The sequence below is a fragment of the Dipodomys spectabilis genome, unplaced genomic scaffold (assembly GCF_019054845.1).
Source record: "Dipodomys spectabilis isolate Male_0828 unplaced genomic scaffold, ASM1905484v1 ptg000001l, whole genome shotgun sequence".
Classification (NCBI taxonomy): Eukaryota; Metazoa; Chordata; class Mammalia; order Rodentia; family Heteromyidae; genus Dipodomys; species Dipodomys spectabilis.
This window is the reverse complement of record NW_024870678.1, coordinates 30,125,471-30,150,190: the sequence shown is the minus strand read 5'-3', so window position 1 is coordinate 30,150,190 and position 24,720 is coordinate 30,125,471. Positions and strand designations below refer to the sequence as shown.

Below are 24,720 nucleotides of genomic sequence, written 5' to 3'. Positions count from 1 at the left end.
TTCTTGTGTCAAGTGAGAAATGCTTCTATGGAAATGAGATCTAAGGAAGGGAGTGCAACTTTCTTTTTTTAATATCTTTATTGTAAAGGTGGGAGTGTAACTTTCTAGCCTCAGAAACAAGGTGAATATAGATATGGAGGAGCAATTACCATGTATTAACAGTTAAGCTTAGCTGGGTCTAACGCCAATGTCACCCATTCTGATTGGATGATTGATACCATCTCCAAGTCACCAGGCCTTGCCAAGATTCTATAATAAAATTCCATTTCCTTTTTTTGCATTGTGACATCTCTGTTTTTAATTATTCATTATCATTTACCTGGCAGTGTAAAAAAAAGAACCATTGAGTTCACCTCAGTGAACTCAGTCCCTCCCAGGCAGGGACCTCTCTCTATTCTCTACTGTGTGCCATCGATCTCCAAATGCTTTTGATAACTTCTCAGTGCTCTTAGGAAAGATCAGGTAGAGCTCAGGGAAAGGAAGCGACTCTCGCCAAGAGCAAGAAGGTTGCTACGTTTGCATCTGGAACACCAGATTTCTGCTGATTTGATTGCTCAGTTGATTATATTCCATGTCTCACTGAATCTTCAAATAGTCACACTAACGAAGTTTAAAATGTAATAGCCATTGTATTAAATTTCCTAGGGTTCTCATAATAGAGTACCAGAAATTAAGTAGCTTAACACTACAGAAATGTATTCCCTCAAAGCTGTAGAGTTGGAATTCTTGAAATCATCAAAACATCTCTCTGAAATATTAAATAGTATGTACAATAATAATAATATTTAGGGCTGGGAAGGTGGCTCAGTGGTAGAGCGCTTGCCTTGCATGCATGAGGCCCTGGGTTCGATTCCTCAGCACCACATAAGCAAAAAGAAAAAAGCTGGAAGTGGCGCTGTGGCTCAAGTGGTAGAGCGCTAGCCTTGAGCTGAAGAGCTGAGGGACAGCGCCCAGGCCCAGAGTTCAGGCCCCATGACCGGGCCCCCCCCCCAAAAATAAAAATATTTATTAAATACTTAAAATGTACTGAACACTGATTTATGAGATATCACTTTTAATATTTTAATATTTTAAGCTGTGGAGTTGAGCAGTTTGAAAATAACATATTTTTACAATCCGCTTTCTCAAAATCTCTATGGAGAAATCCTTCCTTGCTCTTCCCCTCTTGTGGTGGTAACCACCCATCCTTGCATCCTCCAAACATGACTGGGTCTAATGCTGCTCCACTCCAATCTCTGTCGATCTTTTTTTTTTTTAACCAATGTTTCTTTCTAATGAACTGACCATTACATTTCCAAAGTTCTGAAATGGCCAACAGACCAAGAAAGACATTCTTTAGGCTCCTGCTTGAAACCAACAGCTTCAGCAAACTGCTGGCCTTGATTCAGGGCCAAATCTCTGTCGATCTTTACATGACCTTATCTATAACCCATGTCTGTGTTTGCCTTGTTTGATAAGACACTGTCATTGCATTTTGGTCCACCCTAATCCAGTATGTCTGAATCTTAACCAAGTACCCTCTGAGGTTCTAGACAGATGTGGATTCAAGAGTCTACCAATCAATCCTCCATTGAAGTGTTTCTCTACTGCAGGCATTTGCTTGGCACTCAGAACACAGTGATGCACAGTGCCTAAAGTGGTTTCTGTCCTTACCAACATTGTAAATCCAGCATGGAAATTGAGTACTCACAAACTAACTCCATTAAGTATTTTAAAGGACACATCTTTGAGAACATGTAGCACAGAAATTTACTGTTGGGAAGTTGAAGGAGGCTTCCTGGATAGTGATGTTTGAGCCCAAATGTAAAAGATGAACATGGGAAGGTAAAGGGGAGAAAGTAATGTTCCAGACAAAGGGAGTGGTAGAAATAAGTGATCTATCGTGGGAAGAACTACACTGATCAATCAAAATACATAATTGTGGATAATATTTCCCATTCACTATGAATGAAATCAAACTATGTCCAAATCATAATCTTTAAATAACATATACCATAGAAGGTATTTTAGTGAAATGTCTGATTCCTTGTTTGGAATGGGAAAAACATTAGATGACTCTTGTTGTCAAAAAAGAGAAAGGAAATCAACAATGACCACTGTAATTTTATTTTAAAAAGCTGAGTATGGCAGCATCTACCTGTAATCTTTAATACTGGGAAGATGAAGGAGGAGGAGCAAATATTCAAGAACAGCCTGGATGACATCGTGAGACCCTCTTCCCCCAAAGAACAACCTGGAAACATTTCCTAATGCCCAAAGATGGGACAATTTGAGCATCCATAGATTATCACGTGCATCACATGCTAAGATCTGGGTGTACAAAATGACCATAAGTGTCTTATTTTAAAACTTTGGGATACTAGGGAGCCCACCCCCTATTCAAGACACTAGGGAACAATAAGGAAAAAATCAAGCATTTAAGTTTCTCTTCTTTCTTGAGCTGTTTTCAGAATAATAGTTGAAGAAATTTCTATGTCAGCTAAGACATGACTAAGGAATGACCAGATGTTAAATCCTCATGAAATAATGGATTTATATACTATTGATAATCATTAAGATCATTGAACAATTGAATGTTGTCTCTAAAATTCTACCCCAAATTTGAGCCTGACTTAAGAAATGCATCTAGATCTAATTAATAACTCACGACAAGGCTTTAAGTCATATGATGGAAATGCAGTCAGAAAAACTTATATGATTAAAAACTCTATAAGAATAAATGCTCCATTTTCCTTAACAAATAAATTGCCAAGAAAAGAAATAAGGGAAGGGGGGATCTTTCAATTAAAAGTGATAAACTATCAAATAAATAGTGTGGTGTGGCTGGTATTGGGATCTATATTTTACTAACACAATTGATAAAAACAAACAAATATGCATTAGACAGTAAAAGAAAGTTGACCTTGGTCGGATGACATTAGAAAATAAGGCTTTATCTTGGGTAAGGACCAAAGACAAGGATGACTTCATTGCATTTAAAAAGTTATCTTTTAGTGATTTGTATTGAAATACATTCAAATTAAATAATAGCTTGTATTTGGCTCAATATATTCTGATTGTTACAGTAGAGAAGCTGGTGGAAGGTTAGGAGAAATAAGCAAGAACTGTGTGAAAGGTCCATGGGAAAATCATATTCTACTTTCTCTCCTTTCTATTTTCAATGAAAAGTTAAAGAAGAAAAGAAATATCAATTAGGACATAGGAAAGACCCTCCTTTGTGTATGCCTGATTATTCTCTTCTCTGTTCTCATGAATGTGTTTTTGTGCTTGGCTCTCAGTAATGCTCCCTTCCCCAAGTATGGTCGCCAAGGAAACGGTAGGGACCGCTGTGTCTCTGCTGTGTCTCCAGGCAGGGTTCATGGCATTGATGAGGTCAAGATTCCTTGAGGTCATTTATGTGTTGAATTATCAAATGCCGTAAGAAACTGTGAAGACGAAGGAGGTGTTGAGAAAACCGTGTACCTCTTCTATTAAATACGTATCTATTTATTGTTCCCTAAAGGAAAGAAAAGAGAGGAAACTAGGAGAAGATGTACATAGTGTCCTTGAAAATGGAGACCATATGTTTTTCCTCCTAATCATATCAACTTTAGGCTAAAAGATTGACTAAACAATTTAAACAATAACTTCTTGAGTTTCCTTTTTAAAAAATGATTGGATAGACAGTACCTTTGAGTGAATAACCAATGTTTGTTTATAACATTACATTATTTGGAAAGTTCTTTTTTATTTTATTTTTTTACAATTAATTGCTACTTAAAACTAGTCAAATTAGGATAGAATATTTGTTTTAAAAATCATATGAGCTCCTTTTGTGTTGATTGAATAATCAATAAGAATTATATTTGTTAAGAGAAGGGGACTGGTTTGATCACCAGTACCACAAGGAAACAGAAGTTAAAATTGCTACTATTTTAGAGTCTATCAGAATTGGTTTTTGGTGAAAAAATAATATTCAGTGCTCCCTATTACAATATATTAAGCACACGTGGAAATCATAACAATAATGAATAATCTCGTTAATCAATGCATACCATCAATATATACACCCTAGTAAATACAACTAGTGGGAATCAGTCAAGCAAATAAATATGCTGACAGAATTGAAATATAGTTCAAGCTTTAACCTTCCTCTTGTGCTCTAAAATGGCAAGTTGACTTCAGGACATTTCCACCTCGATGACTTTCTCACAAACAACTGAAAATCAATAAATTTAATTGAGTTCAATTCAACATTTATTTATTGCACTTTCTTTTTTGGAAATGTGTTAGAAACAGGAGACACAACAATAACTAGGATACAGCCTCCAACCCAGAGAAGTCACAAATAAAACACAATTATTTCCTCATTCAAATGTTTATTTCTTTTGAGTTCCCTGGAAATGTAAGATCATCTTTGATATATTTTCTCTCACAAAGGTTGAATGGGATCCAACCCATTTCGAATTCTTTCCAAAAATACTTCTAGAAATTCTATGCTTCTATATATCTTGTTTTCAGTGCTGCAGTTACAAGTTTGTTTTGCACTTTGTCATCTTTCTGTGGAAATGACTTTCCTCATTGGCTTTTCTGCTTTCACATTGTTTCTTTTCTCTCTGCCTCCCATTCCCCTGTGTGACCAGAGTTTCATAAAAACCAAGATCATGTTGCATCACTTTCCTGCTCTAAAATCTTTTATGGGTATGTCGTGCACCTTTGACATCTCCACCGCTTTCTTCAGGTGCTGCATACAAGCCTCTTGAGAATATCTAGGTGATTTAAGAAAGTGAAGAACCCAGAAAAAGACAATGGAAGTCCATTATGTTGCCACTGACAAGATAAACTAAATCAACTCCAGCCCTGGGGAGTATGAGTCCAACTTTGCTTAAACATCCAGGTGTTTTTGTTTTTGTTTTTGTTTTTCTTGACAGAAGGATGATCATTATTGAAGGCATTTGGTTGAGAAATATTGACTAATATTCTGAAACCACTTTCTACTTTTTTGCTTTGACCTTCTCATGACTTATGAAAAGAGCAAATCCTCGTTTATTTATTGGAACATAGATGAAAAGTCCCTTTACCACTGAATCTTTCTCTAACAGTCCCCAGATTTAATAGCTCACAAAATTTCTATAAACCTTGACTAAACTCAAATTTAATAATAATAAAAACCATAAAGTACTTGACTTCCATAACAGTCTCTTAATAATTTTAATATAATAAAAGGTATTATACTGTGGAAAAAAACTATGACAGGGTCAAAAGAAAAGAGAAACCTTTGGTTTTATTATCTAATAAAACAGTGATTATTTTCGAAGAAATATTTTTTGTTTTTGTTTTTTGAAAAACAAGTGTTTGCAAGAGGGTAAAAGGATTCCATTTATATCAAAGAATGAATCCCTGCTTCAAATATCTCCATCCTTCCCCAGTTGCCCTGCAACAAAAGGTAAGGAATACATAAGAAGACAAAGCAAAGAGACATTAGTTGAACGCTTGGATGAGATGGATATTACCATGTGGCAAAATTAGTACAAACCTAAGATGTGATGAGGCTGAATCTATGGGCAGGCAGGACTTCTGGTCCCAGGAGGGATTCAGGCTTCAGGAGACTGAAAGAGGTCAAAAGTACTGTTGGCTCTGATATCTGTGTGATCCATATCTGCAGGTTCCAGCCATCACTGGGTAAAAAAGAGAGAGGAGCAACAAATGATCTCAGTTCACATTTCTTGTCATTCTCTAAAAAATTATAGTAAAATAAATATTTACCTAACACTTTTAAATGTAATTTTGAGGTCAGATAAAGCATAAAGGGGGTTTTGTATGAGTTAAAGGCAGAATACTTGGTCATTTTCTATAACAGACTTGCGCCTCTAAGCATTTTGGTTCTTGTAAAAGGGTTTTGGTGTTAGTTCCCCCCAGGAATCCAGGAGAACTATTGCACTTGGAGTGGAAAGGCTTAACTCACTTGTTGCTTGGACAAATTGAGAGGAGCAAATGCGAATACTTCACCCAGCTCTGATATTAGAGAGAAACAAAAATATTCATGCAGTCAGGAGAGTAAGTCAAGAGAGCTAAATCAAAGAAGAAAGACAATAAATGGAAAACAATAAATTGGTGCATGTACATTTAATGCATTAGCATTTTTAGTAGATGCAATTAGACCAGTGTTTTCAATTAAAGTCAATTAAAATGGATTTTTAGAAATTTAGCTATTTGTCCTAGGAATACATAAAATCTTGTGTCCAGTATAAAAGAACACCTTTTTTGAAGTTTACATTGAATGTTTATTTTAAAAATCCATGAACAGAGATTTAGAATAAAAAATATCTAACAAATTTTAAAAAATGACATCAAAGTAGACCAGAATTTCTTTATATAACTGCATTACATCAGAAATAAGAGATAACAGCTTTAGAAATCAAAGAAAATACTTTGGTTCTATTGGGAACCAGAGCATAAAGGTTGGGTAGGGGCACCTTTTAGTTATTTTCCTGTTGGACCAACACAATTTATTAATGATAAATACAATGTTTTTATGAGCTCTATTCTTACATGCTTTGGTTCTTTTGTCAGCCTCCCTTAGGTCCTAGTGATAAAAAAGGGTATCTAAATTAATTCACCATTGAAGCTCTGTGACATGTTTCAATGGGCTAAGTGTCATTTTATTCTTGAAATATGTTTCTGAAATGGGTAGTTTTCCATACTAACTATAATATTATTTTATTATTTTAAATTTCAAAAAACATTTAATTGAATTTAAAGGAGAGAGAATGGCAGAGGGAAGATTATGATCAGGAAATATTGTATACATAGCTGGATCTATTCAAATGAAATCCCATGCATAACTTATTAATGTCAGTAAAACATGTAATTGAATTTAAATTAAAAAAATAAATTTGAGTCCATGGAATTTTTAGATTAATTTGAGAATTATCAATAGTTTTATAATACTGAACTTTTCTAGCCAACAATACCTGCATTTGAATTCATGGTGGTATTTGCTGTTGTTTTTGTTTCTCAGTAGCATGTTGATAATTGTTTAGTGATGTGTAGGTTTTATGAATTTCTTACTGATTCTGAATTGTTTTATAGTTTTGTTTGTTGTTATTACCCAAATCTTTCCTATTTTCTCAAATTTGTATATCTATTGCAAACTGACTTTGTCATTAATGAATTTTCTGATTATTCATAATCTTTTTCTTTCCCAATCTTTGAGCTTGTTTGCTCAAGGCTAGCACTTCACCACTTGAACCACAGCTCCATTTCAATTTTTTGGTGGTTAACTGGAGACAAGAGTCTCATGGATTTTCAGCTTGTGTAGGCTTCCAACGGTGAGCCTCAGATATCCTGTAGATAATAGGTTTCAGCCACTGATGTTCCACTGACTGTTCATAATCTGTTGAAGATGAATTCTCTTGGATTTTCCAGGGCTATAATGATGACAAGAACAATGAATAATATCCCTATGTTGTAAAGGAGTCTCTTCTTTCTGACCCGTGTATTTAGTTCTTGTTTTCTGCTCTTTCCTCACTGAGTGACTCGTTACCTCCAGGAAATAATGCTAAATGAGATCAAGTAATAGTGGTCACAGGGAGGTTCTTCTTTCTCTTCTGATTTATTGAGACCTCCTCTATTTTCCTCCCATGAAGTACTCCTTACTCCTAGCGAATCAATAACTAAAGGAAGCAAAGGAAGCCTTAAAAATCAGAAGATGGAATTTATCTATTAATGGATACATATAAACAGTGTAAACTGTCCTGTCCTGTTTTTCAGGTTGGATCAAAAACTCAAAGCAAGCATTTAACACAAAAGACACATGTTTTCATAACAAAGTAACTCAGAAAAGTTAAAAAGTGTCCGCTTCCCTCCCCCACAACTAAGAGGTAAATGGTAAGCAAAAAGTACCTGGAATTAGGATATTAGCATCCGAACATTCAGAAAGTAGACTTTTAGAATAATAAAAGGGAAGGGCTGGGAAGGTGGCTCAGTGGTAGAGTGCTTGCCTTGCATGCATGAGGCCCTGGGTTCAATTCCTCAGCACCACATAAGCAGAAAAAGCCAGAACTGGCACTAATGCTCAAGTGGTAGAGTACTAGCCTTGAGCAAAAGAGCCTCAGGGACAGTACCCAGGCCCCCAGTTCAGGCCCCATGACTGACAAAATAATAATAATAATAATAATAAAAGGGAAAAGGCCACACATAGATGTGATCTTTTTACTTTGCTATCATTGCAAGAGAAGTTTATCCTATGCAAATACAACAACAAAACTCATAGATAACACACACACACACACACACACACACAAACACACACACAGAATCCTTGTTTAACACAAAAACCTTTGGGATAATGATTCAAGTCATACCAAGTAGTAGCCTATCAGTAATAGTACCTACCATATTGAGTTACGTTTGGACTCACTGAATTAATATTTGTAAAGCACCAATGCCTGACATACAGGCATCAGCAAAATTTGGTTTTGCTAGTATGCTAGATCCTTTGTTTCTCTGATGTTGTAGGAGTGAGATCTATTGAGTGCATCTCACCTAAGAGCATTTGTGTCTTTTAGAGCTTATTATGGGGGCTGGGTAATGTGTGTTTGCACTTGTTTCTTGTAAGCAGAGCAATGGAGAGGAAGAGCATGCATCAATACAAGCGCTGGCTTGTGAACCTGGTCTCTGCTCTTACTATTCTGGTTTGATCAAAACCCTACCTAGATGAGCCAACAAGTACAACCAAAGCTGAGGAGACACACAGGACGAGCTGGAGCCTGAAAATATCCCTTGCAGAGAGGCAAAAGACTTTGGGATTTTGGTCCTTCCTTCTCGCTTCCATCTCCCCATTGCTGTTAGTGGTTTTTGTTTCTTTCTTTCTTAAAGGAGAAATTTGTAGGTGAACCTCAGGTCACTATGACTTGCAGAGCAAGAACAGCACCACAGCTGAGGTTCTGTGACTTCTTACCCTCTTGCATCTGCAGAGAAGCTTCTTATCTCTTCTGTTCATATTTTGTTTTTGTCTTCTGTTTTTCTAGATACATATATTTTGTTGGATATAATTAGCTCTAGGGGATTGTAAATAGCCTTTTCTCTTTGCACCTTTGTTCTTAACTAGAAAAACACAACAAAGCAAGATACAAAATAGCGATCTAGAGACATGTATCCTATTTTGGAGAGGGATTGGCAGGTTTTTAATGTATCTATCCTTAGACTTTTTGTATCTTTAGTGGTTTTTTCCTATAGTGGAAGTCAAACTTATACATAAAAAAACCAAAGCTTAGCTTCCAAAATAGTGTTACGTGTTTTGTTTTGTTTTGTTATCCTTTTTAAAGGAACCAGAAAGACTCCTCATGGAGAGGGTAACTGTCCTTAAAGATTGATATTCTGAATATAGGCTATGTTTCTCATACAGGAAACATAGGTTGCATCTCTCATCTTGGACTGTCGCTGGTTTCTCTCGTATGCTTTGTTTTGTGTACAGTTTATAAATGTCTTTGGCTATGGATGGAGAGAGTCTGTGATAATGTCATTCTTCTAAAACATGTTCAGAAAATCCCTGATGTCACCTGTGATGTCTGTTAGCGTGAGGAGGAATGCTGTCCCACAGGATTGCATGGGGATTCATCGATAATGGCAAATATTTATCCAGACTGGGGTAAATATTTATGTGTTAAGGAAGGCCAGAGAAGCCTGTAGAATTGAATCCTACCATCTCCCACAGAAAAAAACAGTAATTTCTTCTCTAGACATATTTTTAGCATCTACTATGAGCTAGAGAACTACAGATAGAGCAGGTCAATGGAATAGCTATGGAACATTCCTTCTTTCATGGACTTTACATCGCATTGGAGAGAAATAGGCAACAAAAACTCCCCCCAAAATACATGTGTACCATGTAGTTTATTACACAGTGTGGGAGCTTTGGGGAATAACACATGAAGGCATGCTGCCGTGAGTGGAGGAGGGAAGAGGTCCCAGTTCCCTCTAATTACGGATGGTCTCCCCAGGAAGGAGATATTTGAAAAAATAGTTGAAAAATAAGAGGAAACAATTCATGCATGCTTCTGGAGACAAGAACGTTCCAGAAAGACGAAACAGATAATCGTCCGCCCCTCCCACATTTGTCCTGTGCCTTTCTTCCAGGTGTAGCAGATAAAGGCCCCTTAATGATTGGAACTGCCCTGAAAATTGTTTCCATTCTTCATGCCATTAAGGGCTGCAGACTTTAAAACAGTGATTCATACCTGAAATAAAATTCAAAGAATCCTTTTAGCTATGCAAGAATGAGTACGCCCAACTTAGTAAATGGGATAAATTCATATTCTAATAAAGTTAGCTTGGTGGCTGTTCTTTTGAGTTACCACCAGTTAGGTGGTCAGTTAGAAGCCCTAGTAGAGGGCTGGCAGAGATGAGCTCTATGACTTCATAGACCTTCTAGAAGATCTGACAAAGTTCCTCAAGGAAAAATGTCTTCCTTATTTTCTATTTGCAATCTCCTTCCTTCTCTCAATGCCTACATGGTGGTCTGCATTTGAATTGTGGTTTCCTCTCTAGTCTTTGCACTGATCCCCTTTATAAATCAAAGGGAAATGATCTACAGGAAACACAAGCTTTTGCTTCAAGGGCTGGATGGTTTTATTAGGTGATTTCTATCTGAAAGTAAATTGTTCTCTGGAGAATATCTGCTTATTGCCATTGTTATTAAAGCAAAGACTTAACAAATAACTTTTAACATATGCCTACTTCTACTTGAAACAGACATTAATAAAACAGTATTTAGGATTTAGAACAATGCGCTAAAAATAACTGTGAATATACTGCCATTTGGGAAAAAAATTGTTGTGAAATGATTTTTTTTTCCTCCTTGTTCGGAGCATTGCATAAAGCAAAAATCAATTCACAGTAACTCTGAGTATATTCTAAAGAGAAATCTCAGGTCATTTTGAGCTCAGGACTCTAGAGACCTCATTATGCTGCCATTACAGAGCAACCTGCAGCACACTGTTTATGTCTTTTGTGCTGGTGAGTTAAGCAAATACCATGGATTGCTGTGCAGATACAGACTCATGGTCATAATATGTACACATACGCTTGCTGTACCTTTAAGGATTACACGTGGTTTTGAAAAGTGGTGCTGTAATTTAAATCATCTCTTTAAGGGTTTACATCAGTGAGTCTCAGAAGACAGTCCCTGTTCAGGTTAATCAGGATTGTGCATGCTTAGAAGTCTTTTGGAAAATTCCATGTTTCATCCTTTTGAGGGGAAATGTGAATGTCTTCTCCCCCCAATACACCTGCTGTCATGGAGGGTAACAGGCATGCCCGTGGAGAACAGAGGTTCTTATTTGGAGACTCAGAGCCCTCAGAAATGCTAGGGTGGAGATAAGGTAGCCCTGTATTTAGGCTTTCTTCTCTTAGTTCTGCACAATCAAGGTGGAACTTGAACCTGGGGCACTTTCCACAATGCATTGTAAGTCTCTGTTTGCATGCATAAACACTCCTGCTAGGGATATATTGGTGATAAGAATGGCCATTTGTGTACTTTATTACCAGTTTTTTTCCCACAGGAACTGTTCATGGAAGAATGAATGTACAGACTCTGCAGGTTAAGTGACCAACATAGTATAAGTTATCTCCATCTTCACTGATTTAGACTAAATCCTACTTATGTAAGGAGGAAAAAAAAACCCTCTAGGTTAAAACAGACGTTTTCTAAGGAGAAGGAATGTTATCAAATGAGGAAATATTTTAGTTTCATAAGTGCCTTGATACATTTGTATACATACATTTAGGCCTAATGCTGACTTTTTAGAGTAGAATGGAAGAAATTAAATTGCTTTAACAAAATGACTTGACAAAACTTTGGAGTTTCTAGCAAGTACCTCCGAAATGAGGTGAAAGGGACTGAGAATACGAGAAGGTGGGTCAGCAGAGAGGGACAGAAGCCAATGAGGTGGAGTTGGAGTGTCTTGTGGTGGTAAAAAGGCCCAGAAAACTCCCCAGTGTGAATCTGCAGGGTTCAGTATTGAGTTGCTGGCTTTGGATGGCTAAACTGTGCACTTCCACTTCATATTCTCAGTTCAATAAGGCTCATTGAAAGCAAGTCTGTGATTATAAAACATACATGCTTTTTATAGAACACACATCCACGTCAACACATTTCTGAGTCAATGTAGTGCAAAACAGCAACTGCCTAGATGTTTCTGTCACTGTGATATCGTCCAAACTTTTGGGAAATGTTACTATTTACAGAAACCCTCACAGAGTAGAGTGTATTTGCTTTGTCTTGGATTGTTTTTGTTTTGTAAACATCAGGAAGGGCTCGTTTCCACTTTTGGAAATCTGAATAAAGGGCAGAAGAGGAACAAGGGATGAAAAGGGTTCATATACTGAATTCATTCCACAGAAGAGAAAGTTCATTTGACTTTGAGGCCAAATATCCCCCAGGAATTCTCTACAATTGGTGCAGCAGTTGGAGGATTGGCAGGGGTGAGGGTGAGGTGGTTGCGACACACGTCTATAGATCTCAGGGCTTAGATGGGCTGTAGCTGACATCCGAGTTACAGATACATGCAAGGAAGAAATTGAAATTACGATGCAATATATTATAAATGTCAGAAGAATGACAGATAGAATAAATAGCAGAGGAGTTCAAAGTGGAGGATGTCAACTGAGCTGAGGAAGATGGAAAAGTTTGTTGAAGGAATGTGGATTAAATTAGAATCTGCTGAAAGGTTTCTGATAAGGAATTATTATAGTATTTATTATGCCAACCCTCTCTTATTTTCTTTTAAATATTTATTTAGTTCCTAGAAGCTGTCAGAAATTCTGATAAGGTTGACTGGATATACAGATCATTGAGATATGGTCTTTGTCTTCAAGGAACATAAAACTGAAGAGCGAAAACTATTTCAGAAGCAAGTAATGAACACTGCCTTACCCCCGACATGAATCATACACTTATATATGAACAAAATCCCATGGAAAAACACACATATGTGTAAGGTTTTAGGCGAGAAAAGAATACGTAGGAGGAGGTGAAGGTGAAGAAAGAAAAGTTTATTGGGGTACGTGGGATCCGAGAGGTTGCCCGGGAGCGTACCCCAATAAACTTTCCTTTCTTTACTTTTACCTCCTCCTGTGTGTTCCTCCCTCACCTAAAACCTTATAGTATGATTCTTTCTGCTTGGGGTATTTCAGGGAAGATTTCATTAACAGCTTGATGTTTGAGAAATTTATAGACTATGATTAGAGGTTCAGAAAGGATGTTTCAATCAAAGGACACGAGATGAGCCAAACTGAGGACTTGAGATATGCATGTGTGTAAAACACAGCAAAGTTCATTGAGATGGAAAGATGAGGAATGTGTTAGATATTGGATTGTTACCTGGTAAAATGATTTGTCTGGGATTGTTTATAGATTGCAAGGAACCATTACAGAGTCCTGAGCTGTAGATTTCGGAAGAGTTATTGAATGGGGAGGATGTCAACTTGCTCAGGTTATGTTATAGTAGGTAGCTCAGTGCTACACCTGTGTCACTCATGTGACAATAGGTGGGTCTTATTGTTAACCTCAGTTTAGAGATGAGATTGTTGTATGGTTTCATAGCAGATCGGGGGAAAATCCTTGTCTTGATTATGGAGTACATAGTCTTCAAGGCCACAATTGACTGTAGAGATTATGAGCTTTTAAAATAGGGAAATGTGTACATGGATGATAAAATAGAGATGGAGTTCAAAACTACTGCAAGAGTGTGGGAGAGAAAGGTGACAAAGATCAGTCGATTTTCCTGTTTGGGTTGTCAGAAAGCCAGTGAAGATATCAACTAAAAGAGAGGTACTAATGTGCCAGAGAACAAGAAGGCTAAAGCAGCTTTTCATTATGTTCCAATCTTCATGCTCCCAACAAGCATCTAACCAGAGGGTAACACTGATACATAGTATTATTTCCATACAGATGGACAAACAAATTCATTTTAAAATGCTGATATTGGCACAAAAACACCCCCAAACCCAACAACAACCCAATGCTGGTATTACAAACTGTCAGATGGAATGTAAATCTGTGATATCTAATGCCAAAACCCCTCAAATACAAAAGGGGGGGATCAATCAACCAATCACCTCAATGGTGTCACCAAAAGAGAGCATCTGTAAGACTGATTGCATTTTGTTTTTAGTAGAGTTGCTCCACCATTTATGTAGCCCCCACATCTCAGAAATGAGGCCAGCCTCACAGATATGTTTGCAAAGAGGCAATAATAGCATCTGTAGCTGTTTCAGAATTGTAAAAACACTCTTAGCCCCTGGCTTGTGCATATAGATGGCAGAATTTTGTGAAATAATAACAAAATAATGCATTATAGTGGAATAATGCTTTACACGGTTTTCAACACTTTCCCAGAAAAAAATAAAACCCAATATGCATAATTAGCTTTCTAAAGTGATGAGTGATACAGCAGTAGATCTGACTCAACTCTATCTTTCTGCATTTCTTGATGATGTACCAGAGTGGAAATATAAGGATGATAAGGAATACAGTGGAGTTAAATGGCACTTGTTTTGTTCCTTGTATATTTTTGAAATGAGCTAGGGGAATACTAGGTTGTTTTATTTCCTACATGGTGACCTATTTAGAAGACAACCTCCCTTTGCTAAGCCCCAGGCTTACACATTACTAATACATTTTTTCTAGTTATTTAGTTTTTAAATTTGTTTATCCACCAGACATTTGTTCCATTGTGTCTCTGTGCCTGAGAATGGATTTTCATTTGGAGCCACTAGAAGACAGAGATACTGTTTACCCAGGATGCACAGCATGGCCCTGAGCAGGCTGGTGCTCTATGATAGCATATGATAAGGATGAACCATGAGTAGTCTGGAGATGCCTATAGTATTATTTAAATATAAGACCCATGAGTTTCAGCTACAGTATATGTTTAGATACACGTCACATGATAAAGTATGTGCAACTAGGGAGAAAGATGTTGCTTGACCTCTTCCCAGGGAATGGTAGACAAGTAAAATCTTCATCCCTAAGACATTTAACGAATACCACTTTGCAGTTGGAGTTTTATATATTTGCTTGTCCTTCCAGGACTTTGCAGATTAACATGCTTTGAATTTGGTTCTCTGCCCATCTTGGTCCGTGTCATGTGTTCCTCATTGTTGGTTACTGGCTTCTGTTCTGGATGTTTCTAGGTCCTGATGGGCAAGTCCTAGTGCTCTGGAAGTCCTACTATCAACCTTACCTATTTATTTTCTTATGGGTCTTGGGCACCATTTTCTTCAAAACACTTAAGGTCTTCCCATGCCTTTGCCAGCCTGCTTATAGGATCGTCTGTCTGACTGGCTTAGTCAGCTGTGAGCAGATTATTGTTCTGATGCCATGCTGGAGAGAGGCATGCTGCATGAATTTCAAAGCCTCTCCAGGCTACTTCTTGGAAGGATTTCACATCTTATTTCTGTTCTGAGATATAGAACAGAGGGAGCTAGTTTTCTGTGTTTCCATGCCCTAGGCTTAGCTCTTTTAGGGAGATAGGCTGCAGAATTTTTTTTTTCCTCAGAGAACCATATAAAAGTTAATTCATTTCTTTCCTCTCCATTTCTGAACATTGTCCTCTATACAAGCTAAGAAATCTTTCTCTCCCAGGAGATTAGAAAAACTGAAGAGGCAACTATCCTTTGAACCTTTGTTTATGAGTCTCAGAGCCAAGATGTTGGTGCTTAAAGATATGTTTCTTGGTGGTAGTGGGTTTGAACTCATGCCCTTGCACTTGCGATGTAGGCATTTATCTACTTTAGCCATGTCCCCAGGTTCAGTCCTAATTGCTTTAGTTTATTTTTCAGATAGGACTTCGTGCTTTGTCCAGTCTGGTTTGGGATTGTGATCCCCCTTCTCTATCTATTCAAGTAGCTGTGATTATAGATATGATAGATATCCATGCCTGTTCTTAATATAGTATTGTTATTACTACTATTATATTTTTAAGCTTTATTCTTGCCAGATGCCAGTGGCTCATACCTATAATCATAGCTACTCAGGAGGCTGACATTTGAGAATCACAATTCGAAGTTTCTAACTGGGGCAGGAAAGTCCATGAGACATATCTCCTAGTACACCAAAAAGCTAGAAGTGGAGCTGGGTCTCAAGTGGGAGGATACTAGCCTTGAACAAAAAATGCTCAAGGACAGAACCCAGGCCCTCAATTCAAGCCTGGGGAGAGAGGAAAAAACAGTGAGGCTTCTTGCAAATCAAATGAATCTTTTTTGTTTTGTTTGTTAAATTTTGCTTTTGTTCTGAGTTTCAAAATCTATTTAGAAATTCATTTAACTTTTATATTCTCAGCCACATCTAACTGTCCACTGAAGAAATAAACGCCAGATGATTCAGCAGGTAAAAGGTTGCAGAGGAACAAACTGACAAAAGGAGAATGCTTGGCTTTCACAGAATTCCATTTCTCCATTTTAACTCCATTTTCAAATTTTTCTCCCAGCAGGAAGGGCAGGACACTTTCTTACTCGCTCTCCCACTCCATATATAAGCATTATTTCCTTAAGAAAATGGAATTGGGGTGTTTGCCAAAGATCTTTTTCCTCATATGTCCATGCATACGCAGATTGGGACCATCTCCTCTGCCCCTGTAGAAAAATGTTTTGTTGTAAGCAGGTTACTGGTTGCTGTTCTTACTTCCCACAGCTAGAAGTGTCATTTTCAATGCAAAGACCTCTTTGGATTCCAAAGGATGTAGACCTGCAGGTAGAAATAGCTTTTCTTGAGAGGGAAAAGAAAAGAAGAATAGAAGTCTTTAGGAAACCATTTTTTACAAAGCCATTTCTGTACATGATTCCCCTGACCCTTTCACCCCGTGACTTCTTCTCTAAAGAGCATGTTGGTCACATTTTGTAATAAAATATCTGAGGAAAACCAACTTATAGTCCATGGTCATTTGTCTCTGCTGTCTCTGGGCCATGATGAGAGAGAACATCGCAGTGGAAATGATAATAATAATGAAAGCTACAACCCTCATGGTGGCCAGGAAGCAGAGATTCTGACTGGAAGGGGCAGGTACAAAGATAACACTGTTTGAAAGTACATACATGAAGGTACATACATGATGTATTTCCTCCAATGAGGTTCCCACCTCACAATTGTACCCTGATGAACCAATCATCTCTCTGAAGTCAATCAGCTGGAACCAAATCTTCATCACATGACTCTTTCATGGGTCACTTTACATCCAAAGCATAGCAATCCTAGCCCCAGCTTTGAGCCCCATACCATTCTTTCCTGTACCCTTAATCTCATTAGTATATTTAGGTTATAACTCACAGTACTGTTTAAAGTTTTAGCAGACTGTTGAAACATCTCTCTGCTAGACTAGGCATTGATCAGTGTTTATTGTACAAACTAGTGATGCTGGAACTATTCAGTACCATCTAGGGAAGGTGTTTAATCATATAACCGGTTAGGAACATATTGGATGATCAGCTAAATTCAGATTTATCTTCACTTTCTCCTTTCCATCCTTCTCTAAAAATGGCAAGAAGGGAATATACATTTGCAGAATATTAACAGAGGTAGACCTGGGATTGGGGAGAGGGGATTTGATCCATGATGATGGCTTTGGAGCCTAGAGCTTTCATAGAGAGCTGAAATCTTCACTGGCTTTGTGTACATTCACATCTATCAAGCTAGCATCTATCTGAAAGCTGATGGCTGCATTCTCAGACTGTGTGCTTTCTGTGTCATATCCACACAGCTCATCTGGATTCCCAGTGCTAATCTTGGGAGTTCAAGGGCTTTAAATTGTTCTGGTCATGTTTCTTCCTTTCCTTCTCAGCTGCTTTACCCATTTTTATAATATTATGTCTTTTCCTTCTTTCCCTCTCTTTATCCCCTCCTTCATTTTTTCCTTCATCTCCCCCCACCTCTTTCTTCTCCCCCCACCCCAAACTGGTCATGGATGTGTGTGTTATTTTAGCATGCTCCATTCTACTCTGCTGGTCTATATGTCAATCCTTCTGCCATATCATTTCATTTACTTTGAGCAGGCAAACTGCTCCTAAATCTTATTACTTTATTTTCAAGTCTATTGTTTATGTGTAGACTTCTGCTTGGTGTTTTTTGGTCCTGAATTTTCAAACCCGTACATAAAAATAAAAGTTAACTTAATGAGCCTTCCTCTGTCTTAAAAAAATCACATATTCCATTTTTCATCACATTTGACAAGACTATGTTCTTCCATATGGGAGCTTTAACAATCCATCAATAATTTGACATATCTAGATTTAAAAATTTCTGGGTTGTCTTATGAACTTCCTTTGTTGAGGCAAAGAAATGTTCTGTAAGGCAGTGAAGGCAATTTCAAGGGGGAGAAGTCATAGAAACTTTAAACGGGTGGAGTATTAGTAATTATAGAAAGTGTGGCCTATTATACTATCTCTGTATTATTTTGATGAAAAATATGGAAGGCATTATTAAAAATAAATAATCTTTCCAGGTGCCAGTGGCTCACATCTGTAATCCTAGCTACTCAAGAAGCTGAGATCTGAAGATTGTGATTTGAAGCCAGCAGGAAAGTCTGTGAGACTCTTATCTACAATTAACCACCAAAAAGCCAGAAATAGATCCTTGGCTCAAGAGCACTAGCCTTGGGGGGAAAAAGCTCAGAAACCTCACCAAGATCAATAATTGTAGCCTGAGCTTAAAAAAAAATGAAATATATTCTCATTAAAGACATAATGAGAACTTACAAGAAAAAAAAATACCGAAGAAAGTAAATTGGTCAAAAAAGGAAAATTAAATGGGATATTTTAAAGGATATTCAATATTTAGATGTGAATCTAAATTCATGCAGAATTCAATAGGGGATGATAGAGTACTTAGGTCAAGGAATTAGTAATGAGGAAGAATATTGATATTTGATTGATCCATTTTGGCAGAGTTTCTATTCTTAAAAAAATAACACATCATAACAATATACCTGCTTGCCTATAGATCTTCAGATTCCTGTTAGCCTATAAGTCAGTTATCTGTGGATTAATTAACATCTGTGTATCAAGGACTTGTTCTGAGGTCATGTGAAATTGTCAAGATGGAAACAGTTGAATTTTCTCAGAGCACTTGTGATCTTCCAAATAATAAGCCTGAATCTAGGGAACCACTTATTTTGCATTTTTGAAGAACCAAGGTTAAACAGCCCTCTAATCAAAAGCAAAAATAAGATCTTTGATGTCCATGAAAGGAGTTTGCCTGATCATGGATTGTTCACATGTTAACATCACAAGCAGATTTTATAGTCTGCCTAATAGTTTTCTCCAACCACCAAGGAGACTGTGGGAGGTAAACTCACAAGAAGAAAATACTATAAATTTCAGATATTTATACTAATATATAGCCTCTGGTTTGTCAGAACAGGCTGATAATCTACATCTACCAGGCAGATGTATTTTGGAAGGACTGCTTGCTAACCTTGACTTAAAATGAGTTCTTTTTAGGAGACTCAGCAAGCCCTAGGGCTCTTAAGAAACATTACCTGGGACCCAAGGAGAGTGGATCATAAAAGGAATATTTCAGCTTAGTGAATGTGAGTGACTTATAAATTTGTCATTAAGATACTTGAGGGCAGATTTAGATTTTCAAATAGTTGTCACTTCTTGGTATTTTGTTTCTCAGAACCATTTGTACTCTTTAAGCAGTACTTATGATGTACAAATGTAGCCCCAGGTTTAGAAATATTCCATGGTAGCAAATGCAGTTGTTAAATGCATGAACACTACTCTTGATTAATTTAATAGCAAATGTGAGTGTGCATTAAAGATAACAATTTGGTCCTCTGTGGGTTGGGTTGTGAGAAAACAACATTGACTAAATAGGAGACTAAATGAGGAAACCAGAACTGGTAGATAGGAGGATTTAGAACAAAACTAAAATGAAGTCTACATTAGTCTAACCTAAATTACTCTTGCCTTTGTTCACTCAGTGGGCTTGGTTTCCATGATGTCAAGAGGAGGCCATAACTCAAGGAGACCGTTTCTTACCTCCTCCTCTTTTCATAAGGGAAGGGGGAGGGGAGTCAAGAGTGGACCAATGAAACACAGCTGACGATCTTTATCTAAGGGCATTGCATAGAGCTGTCTACTAATCACTTCCAATAAGAGGCACATGCCAAAGGCCACTAAGAGATGGCAGGCGAATTGTTTTAAAAGTCCAGAGGGGCTGACTTGGGGACACACAGCCAGTCCTGTCAATTTACTTGCTGACCTTACCCCATGCAGCCTGTGCTGGATGATGTGATAACCGGAAAACATCTCTTCTTGTAGAAAATCTACTGAAATGTTCTTTTATTCTCTGCTTAACTATATCAATAGACAGTATTTCCTTCTGGGGGACATAAGGGAAACAAAATTCACATCTTTAAGTATTACCAGAATTTTCTAGAATTAGGCTACTTACTTAATGCAAGCACTTTGTGTTTGTTTGCAGGGCAGAACATTTTAATGATTCACTGTCTTAATGAAATGTCATGTTAATTTTATTTCCAGTAGGGCCAGGTGTTGACTTGCTGCTTCAACAATAAATTAGCCTATCATAAACATGAATCCAAGGGTAGAAAACATAAGGAGAAATAGTGTGGCATTTTGGTAAATTCCTGCTAGATAAAGTGTATTTAATCCTTTTGGAAATGTTATTAAATTTATATAGTTAAAGTCTGACAAGAAGTCAAAGATGTGGTAGATTCCTTGGAATACAAATGTTTCCCTGGGTGTATAAAAATTATTAATTAACATCAAGCAGGCATCCCTAGCTAGAAGTATGGAATTAATTACAGTTTCAGTATGAATCCTATATCATTTATTTTTTTTTATAAATTTCTAACAGTTTATTCCTAGAATCAAAAATTAAAGGCCAACGCTCACGGAAGGAATTCTATATTTCTGTATTCTTGGAGAGGATCACACCTGAAACACATACACACACACACACACACACACACACACACACACACACACACACACACACACACACACACACACACACACACACACACACACCACAAAACTTTCTGTTATGTACCTGGAGTGAACCAACAGCTATGTTTGTTTTTATTTTTTTGGTTGGGCTTGAACTCAGGGCCTGGACACTGCCCCTGAGCATTTTTTGTGCAAGGTTAGTGCTCTACTACTTTGAGCCACAGCTCCAGTTCTTATTTTCTGGTAGTTAATTGGAAATAAGGGTCTCAGGAACTTTCCTTCCTGGACTGTCTTTGAACAACAACCTCAGCTCTCAGCCTCCTGACTAGCTAGGATTACAGGTGTGAGCCACCAGCACCTACCCTATCTTTTATTCTTGGAACATGTATGGAAAGCTAGGACTCAGAGCATTAGTACATCATTATAACAAGCATTTCTTCTTTCCCCCTTTTTGGAGGCAAATTTTATCCCTAGAATTACAACTTGTAAGTAGCTCTCATATTTGAGAATGTAGGCAAACCAGTTTTTAGAGATTGCCTAGTGTGCTTCCTATCTGTAATAACCTTTATGCTGCCATTTATACTTAATTAAAATGAACAGAGTCAACAACATGCAAGGAATGTGGCCTAAGTTGGTCTGGCTATCTTTGACCTTCTTTGTGTGTCATGGTTCATTATGTAGCTTCTTTTGTGCAAGCAATCTAGTCAAGCATTCATGCATGTACATGGGAAGAAATAGGTTTGCAGGATGTTTGACAGCCCAGGGAGAGTGATAAAGCAATGTTGTTAAACAGCTGCACCAAAATCTTAAGAAGCACTAAGTGAGCTGTCAATAAGTGATAACATCACTGTAAATTATCAAATCAAAACATCTTCAATGTGAAAACACATCCTAGAATCCAATCACTTGGAATCCTAAGGTTTATATAAAAAATAAAATTTCCAGGCACAAAATGGAAAGTGTACTGTTGACTGAGATTTGAATCCTCTTTCTATTGTCAATAGGCTCTGTAACCTGGGCCAAGTCATTAAATCCCTTTTTGTTTTCCTATCTGTTAAATGTCACTGACAGAGACCTGTCCTGCCTATCATTCAGGGTTGCCATGAGAATTAGAGAAGAGGATGTATGGAGGAGAGCTGTGCATGCTCCCAAGCATTGTGCAAATAACTAGCTATTCAGTCCAGCTTTGGGCTCAGGAAACAGGATCTCAGTAAATGCTTAGCAAGGAAACAGCCTATGATCTTAATATATTGGAAAGACTTTAGTTATTAAAATCATGAAAGTCTCAAGTTACCATGATAAATGAAAAATTTAAGAAGAAAATCAGCAAAAGAATCAAAACACAATCTGGTTTCTTCTCACATCTCTGATAGTCCATAGGTCGAGATGTCATTTTCACTTGCAGATTTTGCATTAAAAACCCTATTTTTAACTTAGCAATGGAAAGGGGTTGGGCCTAGAGAGAGCTGTGAAGGGAATATTATCTGTTTTCATGCCATTTTCTGAGGAAATAAAAAAAAAACTGGGAAATTGTCTTTAGAGAATTTAACTGTTTTATTAGCTAAGTTTCCAATAAACATTTAGGTTAATTTGGGTGCTCTTCCTTGTTTTCATACTAGATGATTTTGGCTGCTTTTTCATTTTTTTGAAACAGTTAATGGAAATGTTGAACCTGCTGAATTTCAGAGTTAAAGATTTGCATTGTGATCTTAAAATCTTATTAATATTAGCATTTACCATCTAACTGATAATAACATGGAAACATCTATATATCTATATAATCTCCCAAAAAAGCCTCTAGAGTTTATAATCCTAGTTATGTAGAAGGTTGAGATCTAAAGATTTTGGTCAAAGCTAGCCTGGGAAGAAAAGTCCATGAGACCCTTATCTCTCATTAACTGAACAACAAGCTGGAATCAAAGCTGTGGCTCAAGTGGTACAGTGCTAGCCTTGAGCAACAAAGCCAAGTGAGAACATGAGGCCTTGAGGTCAAGTTTTAGTACGGTGCAGAAAAGTATAAAACATTAAAAGTTTCTAATTTCTTCTATCCAGAGTTAACTTGACCAAGCTCTTCTGTGACGTGGACTCCTTGTTTAAAACTCAGCATACCTCTGGAATAAATTCTAGCAACATCCTCAACCTGCCCCAAGCCAGTGGTTTCTCTCAGATGCACTAGCTTTTCTATCTTCTCCATCATTTCAAAAGTACATGTAATATGGCTTGATTCTATTTGATGGATTTAGCCTTGGATTTGTATAGCTTTATTCCAATCTTGAGTTTCATGGTGTTAAAAATCACCGTGTTTCACGGAAAATTCAAAGCACTTGCTTTGAAGTTCAGGGCAATTGCACCCCACCCCTTAACTCTGCTCCCTACCTGGGTAAATGCAAATGGCAGCTCACAACAGGGAATTCCCACTTGAAGGCTGTGGAAATCAGGACTGTCTTCTTTAGTAATTCTAGTAATCAACTGTTCCTCATATTTTAAACGACATGGCACATAAACACCTTTTATTGTCCGTTTTAGGTAAATCACTGGAATCAAGCACCAGGGACTCATTCGAATGGAGGAGTAGTGAGCTGGCAGGAAAATGGAAACATACAAAGGGAAACTGAAGAGATTGAATTTGAAAGGTCAGAGATGCCATGCCAAATCGAATTCATGTTGAGGAGGGTTGTTCCAGTTTTTCTTAGCTCCCAAGTTTCTCCCTCTTTTTCTCTTTCTCTCTTTTGTTCTGGTTCTTTGTAGATTTATCATTTTATCTTTAATCTTTCTCTTCTTGCTTCTTTGTGACTCAATTCTCTGAGTCTCCTATACACTCTCCCTTAACTGGTGAAGGGGAAAAACACTTGTCAGCTGATTATCCTGCTTTCCTTTGAATTTCCAAAGTAGTATATTGTAATGGGTTGAGATTATCCCTGAAGGTTACTTATCTCTAGCAAGAGGAAGAATTGATGATCCTGTTCTGAGTGGAAGGGCCTCAGTTTCCTTAGCTTTAAAGTGGGACTAGAAATAACTTAAGAGGTTTCTGGAATGAATAAGCATTCTAGTGTATGTGGAAGTGCTCCGTATAGCTTTGTGTGCTAAATAAAACTTATTTAAGAGTTTGGAGAAACTTCTTATGAAGAGAGAAGCAGTACCTTTGCTTAAAAAGAAAGGCAGTACTCCTAGGTTTTAATATTTATGGGAGAGAAATGTAAAAATATTTGCAGGAAACATCTATTAAATAGGACAGAACATACTCGTTCAAATGGAACATTTCCCTGAGATGTCTCCCCTGGGGCAGGCTGGTTCTCTTGTTAGGAACAGAGTGCACGCACAGGTTTCTCCTGTCACAGATGGTCAAGATACAGAAAGAGACCACAGTTTATCTCTCATCGATCTGGCTTCCTGAATACACTCGTTTAGTTCCTATGTACCAGCATTCCTTTTGGCAGATGGGGGTGACTAGACTTGTACAGCATGCTTGTCCTGTTTCTTCTTGGGCTTAATACTGATGGTTAGTGACACAGTGCTCCTTTACCAGGTATGTGCTGAGCACACTGACAGCTCCAACAATGGGGGGCACAAGGCCAGCCCAAGAGCTCTTGACCTACTTTGACTTGGCACCTATGCCCATGATTACCTGTCACACCAGGAACATCTCCAGAAATAATAATGCTTCTTTGGTTTGGCTACTGGACCTTTTAACTTAATATCTGTAGCAGCTTTTTAAATTAAAACAATGCCTTCTTAATGAAGCAAAGTTTTATACCGATGTGGTATTAT

At 37.5% G+C, this 24,720-nt stretch overlaps 1 non-coding gene across 1 annotated transcript; it reads right to left on the bottom strand.

Annotated features, from left to right (window-relative positions):
• Positions 1-1,259: 1,259 nt before the first annotated feature.
• LOC122103524 lies at positions 1,260-1,394 on the bottom strand. The gene has a single exon (XR_006146775.1). It is a non-coding gene; the product is annotated as a small nucleolar RNA SNORA2/SNORA34 family (small nucleolar RNA).
• Positions 1,395-24,720: the final 23,326 nt, after the last annotated feature.